This window comes from Pholcus phalangioides, unplaced genomic scaffold, assembly GCF_987345545.1.
Source record: "Pholcus phalangioides strain wild (caught in Gottingen) unplaced genomic scaffold, Ppha-v1.0 ptg000027l_1, whole genome shotgun sequence".
Taxonomy (NCBI): Eukaryota; Metazoa; Arthropoda; class Arachnida; order Araneae; family Pholcidae; genus Pholcus; species Pholcus phalangioides.
In genome coordinates, this window is record NW_028301617.1 from 8,396,119 (window position 1) to 8,408,325 (window position 12,207).

Below are 12,207 nucleotides of genomic sequence, written 5' to 3' on the forward strand. Positions count from 1 at the left end.
GAATTTACAGGAAAATGATATACTGAAGACCTCTTTTTATATTACACCAATGTACACAACTAACAGCAGATTTAGTATACTAAAGAGTGGGGGGGGGGTGTCCCCTATCCATTGTGATTTGGCTAGCTCAGTTCTGTATCTGATATATGCAGATAGAAGAAAAAGCTTCTAGAATATGTCCAGACTACTGTTTGGTTTGATGTTAAGAGTCCTGCACTGAAAGAGCACGTGCTCTGAAAACATAAGCTTCTTTTTTATTTTTTCAATGCATTTTCTATTAGTTGAATCTTTCATTTTATATGAAACAGCTCAAAAACTCTCAGAAGGAGAATTGAAGGTACATCTGGAAAAAAATTCCAAGGTGGACATAATCGGGCTCAAGTGAAATTCGGGTAATTCTCCGTAGATGATTGGCATGAAAAAATTCAGCTCACGACGCGGCTATTTAATGCTAGCATGTGAATAAATATCAGCAAAAAATATTCGTTAGCCGAGGCAGAAAAATCACGAAAAAAATTAGCCGAAAAATTCGTAAGCCGACACATCCGTTAGCTGAGGTATCACTATTTGCACACAAATAAAGTAATATGATAAGAAAAAAATAGTTATCACTAATGCTGTACTTTGAAAAATAATGAACTTGACAAAAAAGTATCCGATATTCGTTGCCCTTCCTCCTTTGCTAAAAGAAACTTACACTTAACCATTTCGTAGCAGATGGAAATTTAATTTGAATTTCCTTCAGAAAATGCCTTCTCCTTTACTTTTCTCCTCCTTTAAATAACACCATAAATATTTCTTTTTATAAAAACAATTTTCATTCATGTCGCTTTCTCTTAGTGTGATATCTTTGGTGTTTGCGTAAATGACCGATTTGAGAGAATTTTTTGCTACATATATCACACGCATGCGGTTTCTCTCCAGTGTGGATTCTTTTGTGCACGTTTAAATAACCTAAACGAGAAAACCTTTTCCCACAGAAATCACACACGTGTGGTTTCTCTCCAGTGTGTACGCTTACGTGCAGGTTTAAATGGCTAATTTGAGAAAATGTTTTGCCGCAGACATCACATTTGTATGGCTTTTCTTTAGTATGAACTCTTTTGTGTATGTTTAAATAGGAGATGCTAGAAAACTTTTTGCCACAGACATCGCACTTGTGTGGCTTTTCCCCAGTGTGTACCCTTTTGTGCTTCTTCAAACTGCCGCTTTCAAAAAACGTTTTGGCACAGATATCACACTCGTATGGTTTCTCTCCAGTGTGTACCATTTTGTGGAGGTTTAACTTGCCCACTAGAGAAAATGATTCCCCACAGACATCGCACACGTATGGCTTCTCCCCAGTATGAATTTTTTTGTGCCTCTTCAAGGTGCACATTTGAGAAAAGGTTTTGGCACATATATCGCACTCGAACGGCTTCTCACCAGTGTGAACTCTTCTGTGTTGATTTAAATGATTGATGTCAGAAAACGCTTTACCACAGAAGTCACACTCGTAAGGTTTCTCCCCAGTGTGGATTTTTCTGTGTCTTTTTAAAGCGCTGCTTCCAGAAAACGTTTTAGCACAGATATCACACGCGTGCGGTTTTTCTCCAGCGTGGACTCTTTGGTGTAGTTTCAAGTTGCTGATATGGGAAAACGTTTTAGCACAGATGTCACACTGATGTGGTTTTTCTCCAGTGTGGACTCTTTCGTGTTGTTTTAAATTGCCGATATAAGAAAATTTTCTACCACAGATGCCACACTTGTGTGGCTTTTCTCCAGTGTGAACTATTTCGTGGCGGCTTAGGTGGTCTATTCTAGAAAACGTTTTTCCACAGATATCACACTTATGTGGTTTTATCCCAGTGTGGATTCTTTCATGTTGTTTTAAATTTATGATTTTACAAAACGTTTTACCACATATATCGCACTTATGCGTCTTCTCTATTGAGTAGACTCTTTTGCGTTCTTTTAAACTATTTCTGTTAGATAAAGTTTCACCACCAATATCACGCTGGAATGTGAGATCTATAGAGTGGACTTTTATGTGCTCGTCTAAATCGCACCCGTTCGAAAATGTTTTTCCACAGAATTCGCATTCGTGTGAGTTTTCTTCAATATGAATGTGATCAGAAACGATAGACTCCAAATGTTTCCCGCCAAGTGTTGTCAGGATGGAATCACAACTGGCTTTGTCTTCATTTGCTCCGTGACGTGCTGTCACAAATGATTCATCCATAATATACCGATGACCTGTTTGAGCGCGGAGAAGTGAACCAAAATCTGTTATATTTTCTTCGATTCTTATCGAGTTTGACAATATCCCGTTTGTTCTCTTCACTGGTAGTAATCGGCTATTTCATCTTTTTCATGATGGTGAGAATCTTCAATTACCTATAAAGGAAGAGATATATATCACCATCACAAAGTGTCAACCTATTATTTTTTTTGCCTTTTCATGCATTCATTCCTACTCATCTATTATACAGAGATGTGAAATGAACTAGCGATTTTCAAAACGTGGTCTGCAGACAAAAAGGGGAGTTTGAAAAAGTTAGTCAAGTGTTCCGCGTTATAGGTAGGTCCTTGGTTCCCTGACTGATCCAGTGGAAATGAGTATTGATATACTATCGACGCTCGTCGTAACGAACCCCACTTCTTGTTCCATGAAAAACAGACGTTATATCGAAAGTGTGAAAGTACTATCGTCTTAAGGGAGTTCCATATTTTGACAGAAATGAAAAATGACTTTCCGGAGCTTCTATGTTCCATTAATTAGAACTTTTAACACAGGGAAGGCTATACAAAAAATTAATTTCTTTATTTTCCCATGCACTACCTCTAGTAGAAAGTGTTCGATCATGCAACAAAAACTTCTGTAACGGTGCGTTCAAAAAGAGTGGAAAAAACAGTTCAAAAACGTAAATAAAATAAATTTAATTAAAAAAAAAATATTATTTTCTCTCTGAGTAAAAATTTTTCGTGAAAACAATCATTTCAAATACAGAATAAATGAGGAAAAATCATTAATTCATTCCTATTTCATATATTCGAAAACCAGGTTGAGCTAGCACCACCCAGAAAAAAAGTGTTCGATCAGCACTTTCGTGGACAATAAATGATCGATCACTGTATAAAAAATTTATATTGTGGCCCGAAATATTTATATAAAGTAAAGTTTACGCAGCTGGGGTTACCAGACAATGTATAAAAAAAGAATGCATTGGTTTTCATCATCATAACTTTTTCTGAAGCGCTCCCAAAAGATATCTTTCTGATGACTTTAAAAGCTGATAATTTCCACGATGGAAGAAAGAATTACTCAAAGCAAAGATGAAGGACTGTTCAACTGTGCTCTAGGGCACACACAATGATCTAGCTATCTTTAAAAAACATCAAAAACTAACGTTGTTACGAATTTGCTTCGGTCTCTTCGCGCACGTGAAATCACGAGGAGAAATGATAGAAACTCATTGCAAACACCAAGAAGAGTCATCGTGCCATCCAGAAACAACTGAATGCAGAGCAACTTTACTTTCAGCAATTTTTCACAAGAAGAGAGATTTAGGTACTGCAAATAAAAAAACCGAAGCCTCATACAAACTGGCAGTAGACAAGGTCTTGATTGCAATAATGTACAAAATCAAGACAGCTAGAAAAATGGATGACTGGAAGATGCTTCATTTAACTTTACAGTGAAGAGTCAAGAATCAGCTTGAAAATTAAAGATGGCTACGATAAATTCGTATGGACAAAACCTCAATGATTACTCCATTGATGAAAAACAACTAACGTTTGTTTCGTCGTTCACTTTAATTTTGGACCTGCACGACAGACAACGAATTAGGAAAACTTTGCATCGTGAAGAGCGTATTGTGATCTCAGAATTTTTAAACGAACATTTAGCATTGCACTTCATTTACTGAAAAAAGAAGGGCATTGAAAAAGGTGATTAGAGAAAGTAAAAATTGGATGAGGGTTGACAGATAACATTGGTGTGCTGCCCATAAATAATTTTCAAGTGCCGTATGTCAAGAATGGATGTAAGGGGGAGGGGGGTTGTCTCACCCTCGATTGAAGGATCTAGAGCAGAGAGCAATGTGAGCGTGTGTGCTGCTTTTAATGACATTTTCGCGTCGGTTTTTAATACGAAAGGGAATATTCAAAGTACGGGTGTGTCATGAAGTCCTCAACGATATTCAAGTGGAGGATGTGAAGACGTCCCAAAATTTCTGAAAATTGCATGCGCAAGCAAAGCACCAGATGATATTTATCCTAGGGGCCTTAGGGAATATGCTAATGAGCTGTATGGACCAGTTGCACAGATTTGCAGAAGTAGTGTTGCTGAGGGTGTCATCCCAGAGGATTGGAAGCTTGCTTCTGTGGTTCCGATATTTAAAAAGGGTAATAGAGAATATAGTCCAGTGAATTTGACGATATAATAACTGGCTTACATCTCATACGGGACAGAGCCTCGGTTTATGTCTGGTCTTAAAGTGAATTTGACGAGCTCCATCTCGGAAACTTTGGAGATAACGATCCTATGGCAATTTGTGAAGTGAATAGACGAGAATAATGTAGTGTCGAAAAACCAGCATGGATTCAAAAAGAAGAAATTCATGTGTAACAACCCTCCTTTGCTTCTATGATCACGTGGCTAAGGCTTTGCGAAATGGCAAAAACGTCCGATCTTGTCTATCTTGAATTTTAGAACGCATTCGATCTGGTCCAACATGGTAAACTCTTGAAGCTTTTGCATGAGATTGTGTGAAACTTATTTAATTGATAGAATTGTGGCTGAGAGATAGGGGTCTGATGAACGGGGAATTTTTTCTAATTGGACAGGTGTGAATAGTGGAGTACCTCAAGGAAGTGTCCTTGGGAACATACTTTTTATCGATAAACTCGATCATTGCTAGCAAATTCGCGGAGCATCTCCCTCAGCTTTACATTAAAGCTGAGGGAGATGCTCCAGATAAACTTGAATATGATTGCAGCATAAGCTAATGAGTGGAGCATGACCTTTAGTGTTGATGTGTATGGTCACTCATTTTGGTTGGAACAACCCACGTTTCACTTACGAGTCGAATGGTATTACTATCCCAGATGCAACTAGGCCATAGCTGCCAACTTTTGAAAAGGAAAATTCGGGAGATTTTCGCGCACACCCGTATTTTATGCTAAAACCACTCCCTAATAAATACAATAGGGATTTTTCCAAATATAAAAGTTAGAGCGTAGGGAATAAAATACCTACTCAAAAACTGAAGTCAAATTAAAATAGGGATTTTACACACATGGAAGTTAAACCCTTGGGAATAAAATTCCTACGCGAAAAACAAGTGAAATTGGAGGCCAAAACTTCAATGATGTAAAAATAAATATTCTGTTCAATCAGAAACGCTGTGAACAAACATTCTGAGCGAATGACCCCAAAATCATCGGAAGATGAAGGAAAACACCGTCAATTTTTGAAGAACACTGACTTTTTGTGACACTTGCTTGATGTGTTTTTTTTTCTCATTTCACGAGTGATGATGGCAGTCTTTCCATGACCGATGTTTATGTCCGTAACACAACTTGTACAAAAAGGAAAAGTCGGCCCTCTTCTGGAACGTTTGATGGAAGGAAATTCATCGGAATAAGTATCTTTAAAATTGATTAAATATGTTTTTGCTTATCAGTATTCGTGTTTTGTTATATCGCACGTTATAACAAAAGAAATTTTGACCACATGCGCGTGACTATAATCTTCAATTATTATCCAGGACTATTGGCTGCTAAGTCATTTCCCTGCACGATAAGACAAACAACTTTCTTGTTACCATCAGAGGGTTTGTAAAACTTCCTTAAAAAGGGAATTTCTCCATTTACGACGTGTGACGTCATTTCGAAAGGGAAAAAAAGATGCCCCACAAGAAATTCCTTAGGGATTGTTTTCATAAGCGGGGATTTTTTTTAATGAAGTAGGGAATTTTAAGGGACAATTAGGGATTTTTGTGATTTTCGTAAAAATTCGGGAGATTTAAGAACTTTTCGGGATGTCGAGCGATGAAGGTAAAATTCGGGAGACTTGGCAGCTATGAACTAGGCTCAACGCTTTGAGAATTCTCATTGTCTAGCGGCTTAGGTTTTCTGAACATTGTTTAGCAGTGGTAAAAAAAAAAACGAATATAGAAGAATGCTCCGTTTCATTTTTAAAAAGGTCTCTTTCACGTTCTTCTTTCGCTTTCGGAGGTCCTGGACTGGAGTATGCCGTAAGGTGTTGAAGACCATACCTACAGAGTCCCATAGAATTGATTAGGGGAGGGGTGAAGAGAAGAGCCACGCGTGCTCCTGTTGGCACACAAAGCTTGATCTATGAAGATGGACTTGATTTCTTGAATGTTTATATTAGAGGACCGCAGGTCTCGAGGGAATATGATTGGTGTTTAAAATTTTCAGCGAGGTGGATAGAAGGCATCACGAGTTGTTTGTACACCGTCATTCGACTGCTTTTACAACGGAACACCAGTATCGATTGGTAAGAGGCAATCCTAGGTTATGGTGTCGCAGATAATTCTTCTCTAATAGAGTCGTCAATAAATGGAACAGCTCATCTCCGTGGGTTATGATTTCTAACACCATTGACACGTTTAAAAAGAAATGCGATAAGACAACCACGACGTTTTTAATGGGCAGTGCATTATATATCATAAGTTTTTTCTTTTGCGGTACAGTCGACACCACTTAATAGAATCACGGACAATGTATAAGTGGCTGCATTTTGGTTATATTGGACATCTATATTTTCATGGACTTTTTTTTCAGCAACCTCGTTAGGCAATTTGCCTGTTGTGGCCTTTGTATTTGTATAATGGAAAAATTGTGTTTCCTAGAGTCCATAATTATATTGTTTTGGAATTCAAATATCTATAAATTCCAAAGCGATAAAGCACGTTGCCATCGCGGCAAAAACACCGTCATTCCTCTGATATTTTTTAAAAGACAGTTCACCTAGAGCACAGTTAAACTGTCTTGCAACTTCGCTTTGAGAAACTACGTCTTCAACATGAAAATTATCAGCTTTTGTGATTATCAAAAAGATATCTTTTGAAAGACATCTTTTAGATCTTCAGGAAAAGTGATAATGATGAAAACCCCATGCATTAATTTTTATACATTGCCTGGTTACCTCACAACTGCGCAAACATTATTCCATTTACATATTTTAAGCGAATATGTATTTTTTAAAACAGTGATATCGAACACTTGTTTTCCACGAAAGTGCTGATTAAGCACTTTTTCCCGGTTGTCAGTTCATACACTGATCATGGATTAGCGTTTTAAACGCACCATTGTCAGTGTTTTTGTACATGATCGAACACCTCTGCCAGGAGATCTATACGACCCTTCAAAAAATAAATAAATGAAATGAATTCAAAAACTTACAGCTGCTTTTTTTTTATTAAGAATCTGAGGGCCCGTTGTTTAAGCCCCTTAACGATCAGGGACGAGATTCATCCCAACGCAAATACAAATACAAATACAAATACAACACCACAACAGGCAAAATGCCCAACGAGGTGGCTGATAAAAAGATGCCCATAAAAATATGGTTGTCATATGTTTCAAAAATACAGCAACCCAATTAAAAATGCAATTAACACAAATTACAAACAATATATACACATGATAAAATATTATACAATGCCCATAAAGAATACTTATGGTTGTCTTATTCTAAGAATGGATAGCTTCCCGATTTACCCCAACATGTTTATCGTATTTCTTTTTAAACGTGTCAATTGTGTTACAATTTACTACCTCCGGGGGTAAGCTATTCCATTTATTAACAACCCTATTGGAGAAAAATTCCCTGCGACACCATAACCTTGCATTGTCCCTCACCAATCGATACTGGTGTCCCCTTGTAAAAGCAGTCGATTGGCGGTGTACTAAAAGTTCATGGTCCATCCTATCCATCCCATTGAAAATTTTGAACACTTCGATCATATCTCCTCGACACCTGCGTTCATCCAATGTAAACATATTCAAAAAATGAAGTCTTTCTTCATAACTCAAGCCCTGTGTGCCAATAAGGACACGCGTAGCTCTTCTCTGCACCCCTTCAACCAAGTCTATGTCCCTCTGTAGGTATGGTCTCCAAAACCTTACAGCATACTCCAGTCCAGGACGAACTAAGCCTCGAAAAAGCGGAAGAATGACTTTAGGAGAACGCGAAGAGACCTTTTTGAAAATGAGACCAAGCATTCTATTCGATTTTTTGACAACCGTTGAACAATGTTCAGAAAACTTAAGTCGCTCGTCAATGAGAATTCCCAAATCGGTGACTCTAGTTGCATCCGGGATAGTGACACCATTCAACTCGTAAGAGAACCGTGGGTTGTTCGAACCAAAATGAGCGACCATGCACTTATCTACGCTAAACGTCATGCTCCATTCATTTGCCCATGCTGCAATCTTGTTTAAGTTGGTCTGGAGCAACTCCCTATCGCTTTCATTCCCGATTACCCCCATTAGCTTCACATCATCTGCGAATTTGCTAGTAATTCCATCGATACCCTGATCGAGTTTATCGATAAAAAGTGAAAAAAGTATGGGGCCAAGGACACTTCCCTGAGGAACTCCACTTGTGACGTCTGTCCAACCAGAGAATTCCCCGTTCACCATAACTCGTTGTGACCTATCTCTTAACCACGATTCTATCCAATTCAGCAAGTTGCCCCCTATTCCAATCTCGTGTAAACGCTTCAAGAGTTTGCCATGTTGGACCCGATCGAATGCCTTCTGGAAATCAAGGTAAACCACGTCGACATTTTTGCTCTTACCCAAAGCCTTAGTCACGTAATCATAGAAGCAAAGGAGGTTAGTTACACATGACTTCCCCTTCCTGAACCCATGCTGATTATCCGACAATACATTATTCTCGTCTATCCACTTCACAAACTGCCTTTTGATGATAATTTCCAAAATTTTCGAGAGGGAGCTCGTCAAACTCACTGGACGATAATTAGACACCACTTCTCTACTACCCTTCTTAAATATCGGAACAACGTTAGCCAGTTTCCAATCTCTCGGGACGATACCCTCAGCAACACTACTCCTGTATATCTGTGCGACTGGCCCCAACAATTCATTAGCACCTTCCCTGAGAACCCTGGGATAGATATCATCTGGTCCTGGTGCTTTGCTTGCACATACATTTCTTAGAAGATTTAGGACCTCCACGTCTTCCACTTGAATATCGTTGAGCGTTTTATTACCCCATGCAACACCCGTATATCGAATATCATTATCTCCATTAAAAACCGACGCGAAAAAGTCATTGAAAGCACTACACATGCCTACATTGCTCTCTACTTTTGAGCCTCCTATCGAGAGGGGGCCAACTGTCCCCTTACATCCATTATTGACGTATCGAAAAAATGATTTTGGGTCAGAGCCAATGTTATCTGCCAACCTAGATTCAACTTGCTTTTTACTATCCCTTATCGCTTTCTTCAACAGTCTTCTTTTATCAGTAAACAATGATAGGTCACCTCGTCCACTTTTATACTCTCTGAATGCTCTTTTCTTTTCAAGATAAAGGTTCCGCACGCTATCCGTGAACCATAGAGGGTGTGATGTACAAACACGCTTTTTTCGAACAAAGGGTATGACGTCGTGCAAAACAGAGGACAGCTTCGTACTAAATTCTTCCCATTGACTTACCACCCCTACTGATTCCAACCGGTCTTTGAAAACTTCCGCTAACCTTCTTCGCAAAACATCAAAGTTAGTTCTCCGAAAACAAGGAACCAGTCTTTTGTTATCAACCTTACCCGAGGAAAAGTTACAGAGAAATCTGACGATACGATGATCACTGGAAGAAAACTCTTCCCCCACCGAAACATGTTCAACTAGATCCTCAGAACTAGTAAGAACTAAATCCAAAATAGCAGTACCCCTAGTGGCTTCTGATACATGCTGATACAAAAAATTTTCGAGCACCAACTTAAGAAAGTCTCTTTCATACTGATTTCCAGATGAAAGGTTCTCCCAATCAATACCCGGGTAATTGAAATCCCCTAGTATGAGAACCCTCTTTCGCTTACACATGTAGGAAATTTCATCATGCATTTTGGCGATATAATTTTGATCCCTATTCGGTGGATTGTAACAAACCCCAACAATAAGCTTATGACGTCTTTTGTTCTCAAGTTCAACCCATATGGTTTCAATATCACTTCTCTGCACGTTACACTCTCTAGCCTTCAAACATGATTTCACGTATATCAACACTCCACCCCCTTTCCTATCAGATCTATTTCTCAAAAAAGTATCGTATCCGGAGATGTGTAAGAAAGATTCATCCCCATCGTTTGCCCAAGATTCTGTAATGGCTATAAGATCCAAGTCCTCCACAACTATCATAGTTTCTAAAAAATCTTTCTTGTTACCCAAGCTCCTGGCATTTATTAACACACATTTTAATTTGCCCGGTGGTTTGTTGTCAATCGAGAAGCCATCCAAGTCAGAGGTGGGTATTTTCTCGTCAGTACTGTTGTGATTATCATTAACTAACCCGCATTCCCGACTACGTGGTCTGGGAGTAAAAAACCTGACCTAAGACTATCGTAAACCTCCCAGACCCCTCTCTTATTTAGATGGATCCCATCCGAACGAAGCCACCTATCGGTAAATGCGGGAAGCTCCAAGAACGTGACCCCAAGTGAGGAGCAAATGTCCTTCAGGCCTATATTGAATTGGTGGATCCTACTCCTATATCCCCTACTACCCCTTGGCAACACTGGAATCACTGCCACATCTGAACCCCCCTCCCTAGCGGATAATAGTAAATCCCGGTATTCTGACAGAGACTCACTAATATTCGCTCCTACCTGATTTGTTCCCACCCACAGAATCACCCGCAAGGGCAACTTTCGGCGATGAAAAACGTCTCGAACGTTGCCAATCTTCCCCCCAGGAAGACAACAGCGCTCGAAACCCCGAAAATCCCTACACACTCGGTTCCCAAGTTCCCTAACCATAGAATCGCCGATGATTAAACCCCTATCACTATCCCCCTCTACCTCATCCACGACCTCCCATTCGCCCTCTAAAATGTCGTTGTTCGTGGAGATTGCTTCTTCATCAATAGGTGGCTCGACGACCAGAGGGTCCGTTATAACCGGACCCTCTAGCACCCTAACTTTTTCCCGTAAAGCTTCGACCTCGTGTTCCAGCCTTTTTCTATCCAAGCACCCTTTACAATTGAAACTATCAGCTACTATACCCCTAGACCAGGGAAACCTCCCGTCGCAAGCTCTACACAACACTAGTCGAGGTCGAGGCATACTAACACTATTGCTAAAGCTAGATAATAATAATAATACTTAACAATACGAAAATGAGAAACGTTAACTGGAAATTAAATTAATGTAAAATACATTACTATGCAAAATATACGTAAGAGATTATACGAAAAAATTACGTAAAGTAGAATGCTCAGCACTAAATCACGAAGAATAAAATAAATATGTATATAAAGAATACAACACCCTCTAAAAAAAAGTATTAAGCTACGAAGTACAATTTATACTTATTAGAATTAGCTAACTATCTCAAAACACTAACACTACAACAATAGGCCCAAATGGAAGGAAAACAACGTTATTGAGAGTACCCGGGAAAAAGTATACACTGTTTGCTAACACTAACGTCCAAAAACCTACGAACTTATATCAAAGAAGCGACCGAACCTGGCGAAAAAACAACGAAAATGAAATGCGAACGAGAAAAATAAATATAAGTCGATCGAAAATACACAACGAAAATTTAAAAAAAAATGAGAGCAATATAAAAAAAAAAAAAAAACCACTTATCTCACAATCCAACGTGCGCTAAAAAAAAAAAAGAAAATCACCGCAGAATATGACCCAACAATAAACAACACGCTAAGTAAAACTCACGAGAACGAAGAAAAACACAAAGAAAGACACAAAATGGCGCACTGGCGTGTCGGTGAGCGGAGCGCGATAATAGCACGTCCGTTCCCCACGACGGCGAAGACGATTATGATGGAAGAAATACGTGTCTCCGTGTTTCTTTACCTCTTTTCTCATCATCGCGAATCTGTATTGCACCCGAACGCGAAAGTTGTTTTTTTTTCTCCCGCTCTTCTACTCTCTTGTTTAGCGATCCGCCCGCATATGATGTACCTTTCTACTACTATATAGGCTT